Below are 13,964 nucleotides of genomic sequence, written 5' to 3'. Positions count from 1 at the left end.
ACAAACTTCTCTTTATAAAACGCCCAGCCTCAAGTACTTCTTTATAGCAACACTAAATGGAATAAGGCACCCAGATATAAATTAAATATGATAAATGGGTTCTAAAACTTGAAATTTATCAAATGCAAAGTTGTGTTATCATGAGGTTCATCAAGTGACTGAGTGAGACTGCAGAGCTAGCTGGGCTATTCCAGGGTTTGGCTGCAGAGTCCAAATCCAACCTTTTTCTAGCTGCTGCTTGCTGCTCCCTGCTCCCTGATAGGAGTTGTCCACTCTCCCTTACATATTGGGGGGACAGGATAAGTGGTAGTGATTTGAGGGTTCTGCTGCTTAGTTGGAAACTTTTGTTGATCTGATCCAAGATGCATGGGTTAGAAGAATACTGGGGATGCAGGGACCTGTCTAAGGACTCTCCTCCCTGACCCGGGTTTCTCCTCCCCTCCCTCCCTTTCTCCCTTATTAGAAAAGAATTTTAGTTGAGAACAGGACTGGACAGAAGAATATACCCAATTGGCTCTATCTCAGGGTTTTTCTGCTGTTGAGTTTGTTATCTCTTATCCTGTTGCAGACATATTAAAAATATATATGTATGTGTGTACATATATGTGTATGTATGCGTGTATATGTGTGTGTGTGTGTGTGTGTGTGTGTATGATCTAATTTAGTCCTAAGTTGATATAAGGCAAGTTCTATTCATATGGCCATTTTATAGATGAGAAAATTATTGAACATCAATAGAAATGACCCCGGATGCTCCACCCTGAGCCCCTCATTTTACACACGAGGACTGGGAGCCATGAGTGGTCACAGCTGGTCCAAAAATATCCAGCAAGTTGGTAACAAGCTCAGAGATTGAGCTCAGCCCCGGGATTCTGTTCTTCTTTCCTTCCCTAATGCTCACTATGGTCTTTGTTTTTCTGACTCATAGCACTTAAAAACATATATAGAAATTGGGGGAAATTAATATTTGACAATGAAAAATAGAGATAGAATGCCAAACTTCAGAAACAGTGAGGAAGGAATAAGAAATTGGGGGAACAGGCCATTTTGGAGTTCAGCAAAAGACAGGAGAGAGAAGATCCAGACAGACCCTCCTTGGAAAGGAGAAGAAACAGAGCTCATGTTCTTACTTTTGACTGCCATATTTATGATCTCCCCTTCCAGGTTCAAAAATAACCTTGATGGAGAAAATAACCATGAAAAAAAAAAAAACTCAACGATGGTTAAGAAATGAAATTTTTACCATTGAAAGAAATGAGAATAAATGCCAAAAGAGGTAGTATTTTCCTGATTATTAAATAACTTCTAGCAAGACAGTCGGGAATAGGTAAGTGCAAGCAGTGGACTTACGATTGGGTAGAAATCAGGGATTGTGAGATGAACGTGATTTTGAAAATCAAAATAACAGAGATAGTGGGTAATTTACTCACCTAATTAAGGCTCAAGTTAAGCTCAAGCCGGTACTTGCATGATGCCTATGGTGAGTGACTGGGGTCAATCTGTGTGCTCTCCTACTCCATCCCATCATAAGGAAATGCATTAAAAGAAAGAAATGGTCAGTTTCTCATCTTTCTTAATGCATCACACGGATCAGATCCAAGCACAAATCTCTCTTAAAGAGCTTGGATAAGCACCACAGGGTGCTGAGTAAAACAGACACAAAGAACCCCAAGGTGGCTTATTTAACTCACTAATTGTTAACTGGTGGGAGGTGGGCGATGGCAGGGAGTGGGAATGGGCCCGCCTTCTGCATGAATGAATTCAGCACATGGAATTCATGTTCATATTTACATTTATAGCTTACAGAATTTCTATATCATTGACCCCAAGCTGATAAACATAATTACAAAGTTCATTTTAATTTCACAGACTTGGCCAATCTCATCAGTCTCCCCATTAGGTTTTCATATTAAAAGAAAGAGAAGAAAAATGAGAAAGCATATGTTTATAGCCAAGAATAAATATAACAATAATAAAGGAAATAAAAAAGGAAAACGAATCTTGGCACAGTTACTTAAATTTTTCCACCTTTCTCATATGGATAGTTTCCAAGTTCTACCATTTCAAAGAAAACACCTCATCGAAGAACATGTAATTGCATGTTGTTTCCATTCTTTAAATGGGGGAAATGAAGCCTTTTCACATACACATCATCAGCTGTGCCCCAGGAAACCTTCCATTCTTTCCAAATTAGTTTTTGTATCATTAAACCAATCAGCATTAGGTGCTTAGGATTATTTTCTGGAATAAACCCTGAATCATTACCTATATCATGTATGTAATAAAATCAAATAATGACATCATTATTAGCACATGAGCACTGACCCTAAGTGACCAGTACCAAAAGAAATCAGGGCAGTCCTAATAAGAATCAGGCAGGATGCCTAATGAAAATCAAACAGCAAGCCTAATAAGAAACAATGTATTTTGCCTCTCTTTCAAATTCACTTTTGATTTGCTTTTCATGAGAATCCCTGTTTGAAGTGGAGCTCCCGCAGGCTAGAATTCTCAGGGCTAACTTTGAGATGAGTAACTCCCAGGTGGTTCTCTGGGCCATTTGATCTAAGACAAGAACCACTCACTCATGCAGCAAGTATTTGTTGGGCATTTACCATAACCATAGGTTTCATCGTGGCTGTTTTTTATTCAACAAACTTTTATTGAGCGCCTAGTACAAGCAGGGGAGGGTGCTAGGCTCAAAAGCAGAGAGAATAAGAGATGTCATAGGTGCTACTTACAGCGTATTCATTGTATGCCAGGCACAAATACATATTCATTACTGATTAATAATTTAATATTCCCAGCACCTCCATGAGGAAGTGCATGCTTTACCCCATTTTACAAGTATAGAAAATAATGTTCATACAGATTAACAGACTTACCTGAGATCATACTGCTAGGGAAGGGAGAAGGTGGTGGGGAAAATTCAATCTGTCACCATCTCAAACAGTACCTTAGATTCAGCTTGAATCATTTGTGATTGCTGATATTCCACACTTTTTTGACCTACAGATGACAATTGTATTCCCTCTCACCCAGAGCAACTCAGAGTATGGTAGGGAAGATAGAAACATAAACAAAGCACCAGAATTAAGGATGGCATGCAGTCTGATGATCATCCATATCACCATATGCATGCACCAGCCCTCTCCACTATCCTGTGGCCTTATCTGCAAGCCCAAATATCTTCACTTTCTGTCCCCACCTAAAATCCAGCCATGATAAGAGAGCACATAATGCGCTCATCTGTGCTTGTCTTTATCTTATTCTAAGACTCCAACCACCCTTGTCATAACTCTCATAGGGTAGGTACAGAAAAGGTGCAGGTTTGTCAGTATTTGCCCTGCCCAAGAACAAGATGCAAATATCTCAGACAGAAAGGACCTGGTGTGTGTCAAAGGAGACCAAGGCTAAGCACATGGAAGATACCAAATAGAATTTTTACAATATTATTTTATACAGAATGTTAAAAGCTTGATCACATGATCAGACTCGAGGTTCATGCCATTAAAAGTAATGGCAAAAACCACAGTTACTTTTGCACCAACCTAACTAAAAATGCATGAACCCTGAGGGAAAATCAGGAACTTATTTCTCTCTGAGGACGATTCCCTATGTAAGTTACATATGTAAAAATCGATAGGATTGGTTGATTAACATAATTATTGCAGAGACTTCATCTTTTGCTTTCAAGACTATCAGCCCCTTGAAAGCAAGGGCCACACCTTTTAATTTTGAATTTTTCACACATTAATTGCATATACTGAAAGTTGCTTGGTTGGTTTGAGTCTCTAATAGTATTTCTAACTACTAGAGAGATAAACCAGGTAAGAAGTTGTGCCTGTAGCCTTGATGTTTGTAATCAAAAAAGGGGTGAGTTGCAGGAAACAATGTTTTATCAGTCAACCATTAAAAATATTCCACACCGTGTTAGACCTATGCAGAGGCACAACTGACCAACATGAAATACTTCATCTCTTTGGACAACATATCCCGTAAATTATGAAAAAAAATGGTATTTTATGAGAACCAGGCAACCTCATTTTCTAGGCAGCACATTTCATTCGTATTGCAGTTATTAATAGGTCACTTACAGGATTCATAACTGGTGCCACTGAGTGAAGGTACCCACACATGAACAATCACCGTGGCGAAGAGTGGTATATCTCAGTTCTTTCCAGAGCAGTAACTTTATCAAAACTATCACAGATGTCCTTTGAACTCCACTCTGACATTTGCTAATTGGATTTTAGGTTGTGTTCGCCAGAGTTCCTATAAGACTTTTTTTTAACTTGAAAACTTTCAAAATCTCCTTTTCAACTAATGAATTTTGCCTACCGACATTAGCATTTCCTCCATGGACTATTGCATGTAAAAGTGCCTGGTGGTGCTTTTGTAACTCTCACATCAGCTAGTCTCTTGCATGAGCAAACATATTCAATATGTTTAAAATTAGAAGTTGAAGAATACACAGGATGAGATGTCACTATAAAGTGAGCTAGGACAGATAATTAAGGATTAAAATCTAAACCATTACCTCTCCTGCAAGGTAGAGCAAGAAGCATGGATGTCTCATCTCCTTAGAGAAATACAGATACAATGTATCAGATAAGGTATTCTGTAGTTTTCATTACAAAGTTAATATTTATTTTACAGCATTGAGTTTATCTTACCAACATATCTCATTCAGAAATAGAAGAATTTCTTGATTTACCACATTAAAGTAAACATTGCTGTGAGATACGTGTTAAATTTTTAATAAAAACCACCCTATCTTTGTTGGATCAAAGAAAGCTGCTTCAGCTGAGATACAAACAAAACCAAATAAAAATACATAATTTCAAATACTGAGCATCACCACACATGTTGACCAGCCTGCCCATGACAATTGCAGTTTTATGTGGCTGAGCATTTTAGAGCTTCAACTAAGTTTATTATAAGTCATAATCTCAGAGCTAAAAAATTCCAATTACCTGTACCTGTAATGCTGACCCACAGGAGAGCACTACAGAACTGCATGTTCCTCGTGCCTGAACCATGCCCCCAAAAAGTTACAAAAGTGAAATTCAATTTAATTAGATTTACAAATATCATCCTTTGCCTGTGTGGGTATATTTGTAATACAGAAGATTTATTAGCATGGTGTGTTTTCTCTCTACAGGATAGAGTTAGATGTAAAAACTTAAGTTTGTTTTCACTGATCCATATTCCTTAAGTTAGCAATAAAAATTCTATTACCAAAAAGCAAAAATAACTGACATAGTGTTCCTGATTTTTCTCCTTGTATCAAGGAGAATGACAAGTCAGCAAGCCCAGGAAAGGCAATTCTCCCCCTTTCCACCTCTTCATGAAGTGGTTCTCCAGCAGCCTGTAGTTAAGTCTCATGGAATCTCTTTCTCATCCTGAAATATGGATAGAGGGTACAGCACATGACAAAATGATCACAGAAAAGAAGATTGCTTCAAATCTTCAGGTTTAGAAGAATAAAGTCAAATCTTCAAAATTATAGCATGTAAATCAAATAAGTACATTTGGGACAATATAACACCTTGGCCTGGCCTCCTCTCTACTGCTCCCTACAATAGAAAAGCACCATGACTTAAAACTACACACTTTGCCTCCAGACTACCATGCATTTGCACCTCAGCTCTGTCATTTATTAGCTGTGTGACCTTGAGGAAATTTTATAACCTCTCTGTGCCAGAATTTTCTCATCTATAAAATGGAGATAATAATCATATCTATCTCCAAGGGTTGATATAATAATTAAATAAGTTAACATTTGGTAAGCTCGTAGAAAGAGTCTGGCACATAATAAATGACACTGTATAAGTTTTATTAAATAAAGTAAAATATTGGTTCTGCTGGCTCTCTTTATTTATATGACCAAAGAAATTCAAATATTGCCTCTTCCTCTAACTCCATGATTTTTCTGTCCCCCTTTGTCCAACTCATTAGCCTTTTAATCACAAGCAGAGATATTTTTTCTCTTAATTAAAAGAAAAGCTAACAAACATTCCATATGTGCCAGGCAATTATCTGTTAATTATCTCATTCAGTCCTCATAAAATCCCATGAAGTGAATACTGTTATTATCCCCATTTGACAGATGAAGAAATGAAGGCACTGAAAAACTAGGTAAAGTGTGTATGATAACATACTTATTACGGAACAGAACCAGGATTTGAATCCAGGCAGTGTTGAAATTTGTTTCACAGAAAGAATATATGCCATAGTACAAAAATATTCCCTAATGAATTTATGTTTTAAAGAATTATAAAAAAAGTTTTAAAAATATCCCTTCTACACCAGTCAAGCTCACTGTGTATCAGCTAACACCCGGACAACCTGCAAATCCATTAGAATGATTGATTGTTGTGTTAAAATCACTGAATTTGGGGATGGCTTCTTTTACAGTATGCTTATAGCAACAGTCCATAAATACAGGATTTGTGTGTGTGTATATATACATACATGTGTGTGTGTATGTGTGTGTGGGTGTGTGGGTGTATATATATATATATATATATATTTTTTTTTTTTTTTTTTTTTTTTTTTTTTTTGAGATGGAGTCTCGTTCTGTCGCCCAGGCTGGAGTGCAGTGGTGCAATCTCGGCTCACTGCAACCTCCACCTCCCAGGTTCAAGCAATTCTCCTGCCTCAGCCTGCTGAATAGCTGGGATCAAAGGCGCACGCCGCCATGCCCGGCTAATTTTTTGTATTTTAGTAGAGACGTGTTGCCCAAGCTGGTCTCAAACTCCTGAGCTCAGGTAATCCACCCTCCTCGGCCTCCCAAAGTGCTGGGATTACAGGCATGGAATCGTTTTGTATACTTTTGATAAATGAAACCAAAACCAAATTTGAAAATGTCTTGAAACAATGAAACAAAGAAATATTAAACGTCTGCATAATTTTGGTAGCGAGAGAGAGAGATTTTAGGCTGACTGAATGCAACATAAAGCTTTTCCTTTAAAAAAAAAAATCCTTTTCCTCTTTAATGTCTAGTTCTATATTTCAGTTAACACACTTTTGTAATCAACAACAAAGTAAAACTGCATATCTTACATAAGATCCAGAATTCCATGAAGTCAAAGAAAGTGCTTTGATAAAACTGTTCATACAGGTATGCAAAGACAGTAACCAAAACAAAGTTAAACCAGTTAACAACTGGAGAGGAGAAACATCAGTAAGTATGATGACACAAGTGTTTCCAAAGAGACACATTCAAATGTCAAAGGCTTAAGGGATACTCTTGCAAAAACTGATAAAACTCTTGAGTAATTTTACAAAGATGACTTTTTCATGATTGCACTATGCAAATAAACCGAGATAGCAATTCCTCCTCCAGGGGGCAGAGCTGAGCTATCTAAGCACAAGTAGAATTCTATCCAAAACAGGGAAAAATTTGATTCATCTTTTGATATTTAGTTGAAAATAAAATTTATATTTGGTTAAATATAAGAACAATTGTGCATATTTTTATAATTCTTAATTTTCTTTTTTAAGATAAAGCCTCACTCAAGTCATTTTTTCCTAATCTGACTTTTGCCAGGATGTGTTTTTTGTTTGTTTTATTTTTCAGGCTGGAGTGTGATGGTGTGATCTCAGCTCACTGTAGCCTCAAACTCCTGGCCTCAAGTGATCCTTCCACCTCAACCTCTCTAGTAGCTAGGACTTTAGGTGCACGTCATGACACTTGGCTAATTTTTTTTTTTTTTTTTTTTTTGGTAGAGATGGGGGTCTTGTTATGTTGCTCAGGCTGGTCTCGAACTCCTGGGCTCAAGCAATCTGCCCACCTCAGCCTTCCAAAGTGTTGGCCTTAGAGACATGAGCTGCTGTGCGTGACTAACCAGCATTTTTAAATCGATTAACTTTCAGAAGACTTTTTCTCTCCAGTATCAATCATCCTCAGACAATGAGGTAAGGAGAACTTTCCTACATTTCTTTGAGAGCTTCCAATAAGTAAGCCCATCTAAGTGACAAAAAGATTAAAACAAGAATAATTCTGCTATCTGGTGGCAAAACCGATAAACAACAAGAGCAACAAGGGATTGGATACCAAAGAAAGGGTCTAAGTCTTTATTACATTTCTTTAAAATGACACAGTTTCTGATTTCAGCTAAAAAGAAACAACTTAAATTTTGTCTAAGAATTATTAACATTAGGGATAAAGGAAAGAAACTGAAAGGCTAGAATATTATTAAATACTATGTGCTATGTACTCTGGAAACCTTGCATTCCATTTAAGAATAAATTTGAATCACTAAGACCTTCCTTCACCAATCAAGAACTCTCCAAACCAATTCAATTGCCACAAAGATAAACTGGTCAATTTTCCATTGTTATGTAAGTATTTCTTCTGACTTAGAACCATACAAAATGAATTTTAGAGCAGGAAGAGATCTTAAACATCATCTAGGACATTCTCATTTTACAGATGACAAGACAGAAGCCAGAGTTAAGTGACTTGTCTAAGACCATACAACCTGTCAGAGTCAATGTAGGGTCTAGAATCTATGTCTCTCAACCAAAGGCCAACAGCATTCTTCCCTTTCTGTATGCTGAGAAATAGTACTATTGTTACCAAAGAGAATTTCAACCAAAGCCCATTTCACCTCACCTGTTCTCTTCAATGAGCCTATTTCTTCCATTTGAAAAGGGGCGGAATAGATATGTCAATGGTGAGTTTCGTATTGTTTTCCATACTTAACAGAAGAGTGCCTTAAGCCCACAGAGCAGGGCTGCAGGGAAAGCAGTCTGTGGAGTTCATCCCCCTCTCACTGCCACAGCCAGAACTCTGGTGCTGAACGCAGACTACACAATGGTTCTCAAAGTGTGGTCCCTGGACCAGCATCATTAACATCAATGAGAATGTGTTAGAAATGCACATTCTTGGGTCCTATCTCTAAACTACTGGATGAGAAACTCTGAGAGTGGGACCCCTAACAATGTGTGTTTTAACAAGCCCTTTGGATAATTCTGATGCATTAAAACCTGAGAACTACTAGTGTATATAACCAATATAGTGGCTACCTAACTAGAGTCTGGTGGTGTTCCACCCAAGAGGTGGTGGCTGTGATATAGAAGTGCTGGCTTGCTTGGCAAGTGTGTTTTGTTACCTAAATTTTGAAGCACTCACACAAAACTTCCCTGACAGCAGTTGTTTCGATTTGTTAGTGGGATCCCATTCCTGCCTTTATTCAAGATTTGGGGGATTTTTTGTTTTGTTTTGCTTTATTCTCCACAGAAAATATGTCTTCCTATCAATGCAGAAATAGATGATCAGAAGGGAGGAGAAATGTCGTAGGAGTGCAGAGACCAGTACGAAAGACATCTCTATTGCCTTCTCTTTCTCTCCTTTTTCTACCTCCTCCACCTCTGGTTCCATCTCTGCCCTCTGAGCCATGACCATCTCTTCAACCACAACTGACTCTCTTGTCTCCATATATGCTACTTATGTGCCCCTGTTCCTTCAGCTCCCATGACCGCCACCTCTGCCCCTTTTCATTTCACTTTTTCGCTGCCGTAACATCCACATTTTGGCTGCCAATTTGACTACACAGTCACTTAGCTTCAGAAGATCAAGTAATCTCATTACCTACAAGAGACTTAAGCCTAGTCAGGTCCATCTATTACAGATTAGAAGACACCCAGGTTTGAGAAAGTTAAACAAATTATTTAGTATTATTCAGCTCTTCCAATTAGATAGATAAGGTTATATTTCTTTCTCTTATGTAGATGTTTTACTTAAATCCAGCACTTTAGCATGTAAGTAGCATGTTAAAGCTTGGTTTTGTCCTTATATAGGTATTCTTCCTAGCTTAGATTCATCAACAATTTTTTCTAAACCTGCCTTTTATATTTTCAACCAGGATTTATTAAGAATAGTCAGAAGCCTAAAGTACTTAGTCCACCTGAGACTTTTTTTTGAGGCCGAGGTAGGTGGATCGCCTGAGGCCAGGAGTTTGAGAACAGCCTGACCAACATGGAGAATCTCCATCTCTACTAAAAACACAAAAATTAGCTGGGCATGGTGGCAAGCACCTGTAATCCCAGCTACTCAGGAGGTTGAGGCAGGAGAATCGCTTGAACCTGGGATGTGGAGGTTGCAGTGAGCCGAGATCACTCCTCTGTCTGCACTCCAGCCCAAGGCAACAGAGTGAGACTCTCTGCCTCAAAAAAAAAAAAAAAAAAAAAAAAAAAAAAAAAGAAGGAAGGAAAAAAGTAAAATAACATGTCAGATACCAGTAAGCACCAAGGAGAAAATGAAGCAGGGAAGGAGAATACAGAGTGTTAGGGAAGATTACAATTTTAAGTAGGGTGGTCAAGAAAGATCATTAAGAGGGGTCATTAAGATATTTTAATATCTGGCCGGGCGCGGTGGCTCAAGCCTGTAATCCCAGCACTTTGGGAGGCCGAGACGGGCGGATCACGAGGTCAGGAGATCGAGACCATCCTGGCTAACACGGTGAAACCCCGTCTCTACTAAAAAATACAAAAAACTAGCCGGGCGAGGTGGCGGGCGCCTGTAGTCCCAGCTACTCGGGAGGCTGAGCCAGGAGAATGGCGTAAACCCGGGAGGCAGAGCTTGCAGTGAGCTGAGATCTGGCCACTGCACTCCAGTCCGGGTGACAGAGCGAGACTCCGCCTCAAAAAAAAAAAAAAAAAAAAAAGATATTTTAATATCTTTGGAGGCTCTCATGTGTTTTGCTAAAACGTCAAGCATTTGTTTGACAGCACTAACCTCTTAGGTAGTTTTTGTTGAGGAGTCACTAAAAACCATTTGTTTAGCCATGCATTCTGGAATTTTCTAGAATTTAATATCACACTTATTGGCTTGTACTTTCCTGAATTTGCCCTTTATTTTCTCAGCATTTGTGGTAATACCAGAGATGCCAGTAAGAAAACACAACTACTGGCATATAAAAATAGATAGAAAACGTAGTGTCACTTCAGAACTGTTTCCCAACGCAGAAAAATACCATGGAAGTTACCATTTAGAAAACGTGTGTTGCCCTTCTATGCCCTTATCTACTGAAAGAAAAAATATCAGTGTTTATTATTATTATAGCCAGCTTCACAATCTACTAAAAACTCAGCAATAAACTGTGAAATGGCCACATGGATAGAAGAGAAAAATTGTGGGAGGAAAACAGGCTGAACCTTTATAACATCTTTACAGAGAACTGTATTCACCTTTTTGTCCCAGCCTCAACTAGTAAAGGCATAATTTATTTATCTGGAGCACCTCAAGTCAGATATAGTGTCTGCATTGTCCGAGAGATATCTTTTTATGCTGTTTTATGGCTTGGTTCACACAGGAACAATGAGTTCAAGTAATCTGGCCAAGGTCATATGCCGAGAGTTTCTGGTTTTGTCTATTTTAAAACAGGAGAACTTAATGGTTTCTTCTTTTTATTGCACTCACCAGAATCCGTCGTCTCTCTCTTTACTTCTCTGCCCGATTTTACAGAAAAAAAAAAAAAAAAAAAAAAAGTCTTGAAATCCTTAACTGCTTTAGCTGTTTTGGTCATTTTAGTTCTTCCAAATTTGGCAGTAACACAAATTGCTTGACATCTAATATCATTTAGTCACTGTAAAATGTTCACAAAAATGAGGCATCATTGTTTCCAGAAAAAAAAAAAAAAGCGGGCGGTGGGGGGGGAATGCTGTGGGGATGCTTGGTAAAACAAAAAAAAGTCCTGTAGAATAAACAGTATCTTTGAGTCAGATTTCCCAGGGATTTATGCAAAATTTGATGATATAGCTTTGTTTGGAGAAGATTTCTGGTGATGAGCCAAAAAACTTCAAACTGTACTGGCTTCTGTGCAATAGAAAATCTTATTTTTTGCTTTCTTTCTATTTAGCGATTTTTCAAAATGATTGCTTCTGACTCCTAATTGTCTAATTGTCTTACTACACCAAATTAGAACCTTACTTCTATAGTTCTTTCTCCAGTCCAAAATTCTCTCCTTTATTTTTTCCTGGTTTTTTAGAACTAGTCCTGGATTCAAACCCTGTCTTCTTTAGTTATGTGCCGGGTGCCGTGTGTGACATGAGCCAGTTATTTACCTCTCTGAAACTTACTTTCTGCTAAAATAGCCACAAATAGTACAAAAACTCTTTGGATGGGTTATTTTGAGAATCAGATAATAAATATGATATTACTGACAGTAATTGTTAAATCAATGTTAGTTTCTTTCTCACCAAAAATTTGCCTCGTTTGCTTAAAACAATGTTTCCTGTTACAAAAGTATTATGAGATAATTGTCAGAAATCTAGAAAATAGAAATAAGTAGAATGAATAAAATTTAAATTATTCATATTCCTAATAACCAAAGATAATCAGGTTAACAAAATTGGGTGTATCTTCCCAATCTTTTCTTCTACAGGTACATATAGTACTTACTTTTTTATTATCACTACCTTAACTCATTATTAAAGTATAACATACATACAAAAAGTGAATAAAGCAAAGATTTTTCACAGTGAACACACCCAATATCACTAGTTTTTGATGTGCTTTTGGACTTAATGCATGGGGGCCATGATGGTGTAGCAGAGGGTTGGAGCCAGGCTCTGAAGCCATACTGCCTGAGGTTGAATACTGCCCAGCAATTTCCTAGTGATGTGACCCAGGATACATTATTTAACTGTTCTAGGTCTCTGTTACCTCATCTTTGAATAATCATCGTTTCCCCCATTATGAAGATTAAATGAGTTAATATAAATAATTTCCTTAAAATAATGTGAGACATATAGCACACATCCAATAGGGAGAGTAATTATTCATATTGTGCAATATCTGGAGAACTTTTTCTCTCACAATAATTAAACTTTCCCTCATGTACATGAGAGTCATTTTTTTTCTTTAGGAATTTGGTTAGCTCCCTAAATATCTTCTCTGCTTTCCTCATTTGCAATTAGCTAAATGGAAAGCAATCGTGATCTCACGATAAGCCTCACGTTTACATTTGAGATCAGACGCCCTCACCCGGGACAAAGACCTCAAAGCAGCCCCAAATACACCCTAACCCATCTTTCCAAGCATAAATCCTTTTGTTGCCTTCTATAAGCGCTCCTAAATCAAGTTGCTCACTTACCTTTAAATACATCTTGTTCTTTTCCATCTCTGGCTTTTGGGGCTTCCATCTCCGTGCCTCCTGGAAATGCCTTTTTCTATTATGTTTTCCAAACTCCCCACATCCCTTTAGGTAGAGCTTCCTCTCGCCTCTGAATTTAGTAGTGCCCCCAGTTGGCAATCACCATGCACTGCCATATTAATATCGTAGCAGTTCACATGTGTATCTGGCACTTATAAAACACCTTCACATACAGAGTCTCTTTTGATCTGCCCAACAGTCTAATGGGATAAATAAAGCTGTGATTATTATCCTCACTTTAGCATCAAGGAAACTGACTCTTTGTCATGAAAACATATCCAGCCCCGCCTAGAATGAAAGTTCCTCCAGACTGAAGACATTATATTTCTCTTCGTTTTCTTGACCACAAGACATAGTTACTCAGGAACTGATCATCTCCTACCCAAATAATTGTTATCAATACAAATAGCAAATTTTTGTGCCTTCTGCATACCTCTGGGCTAAACACATATGGTTATCACTTATTTATTTAACAAGATGTTAAATGTCTACTATGTGCCAAGCACTGCATTCCATCTGTGTGTGCTAGGGGCTTGTTTGTGTGCCTGTCTTCCGGTTATGTGAAAGAGTACTGGATTACATGCTAAAAGAACCAAATTCACCTACTACCTCTCTGACATACATACATGCAGACCTCCCTTGTTCATTTCTGGACCTCAATTTCCTCATCTACAATAGGAAGATAATAATCTCTGATCTGACTACATTGCAAGATTATTATGAAGATTATTATTATTATGAAGATTAAATAAGGTGTGCAAGTGCTTCAAACACTTTATAAAATATAATAGTACCAATGTT

The 13,964-nt window shown here is 37.8% G+C and overlaps 1 long non-coding RNA gene across 1 annotated transcript in view; it reads right to left on the bottom strand.

Moving 5' to 3' along the window:
• The window catches only part of LOC117063701, a 71,607-nt gene extending 58,353 nt beyond the window's left edge, over positions 1-13,254 (bottom strand). The window contains exon 1 of the long non-coding RNA XR_004429041.1: positions 13,104-13,254. This is a non-coding gene — a long non-coding RNA (uncharacterized LOC117063701). The remainder of the gene's footprint in view (positions 1-13,103) is intronic.
• Between the last annotated feature and the right edge of the window lie 710 nt (positions 13,255-13,964).

Source organism: Trachypithecus francoisi, unplaced genomic scaffold (assembly GCF_009764315.1).
Source record: "Trachypithecus francoisi isolate TF-2019V2 unplaced genomic scaffold, Tfra_2.0 Lachesis_group18, whole genome shotgun sequence".
NCBI lineage: Eukaryota > Metazoa > Chordata > Mammalia > Primates > Cercopithecidae > Trachypithecus > Trachypithecus francoisi.
The sequence above is the reverse complement of the archived record's forward strand: the minus strand, read 5'-3'. Positions and strand labels throughout refer to the sequence as shown.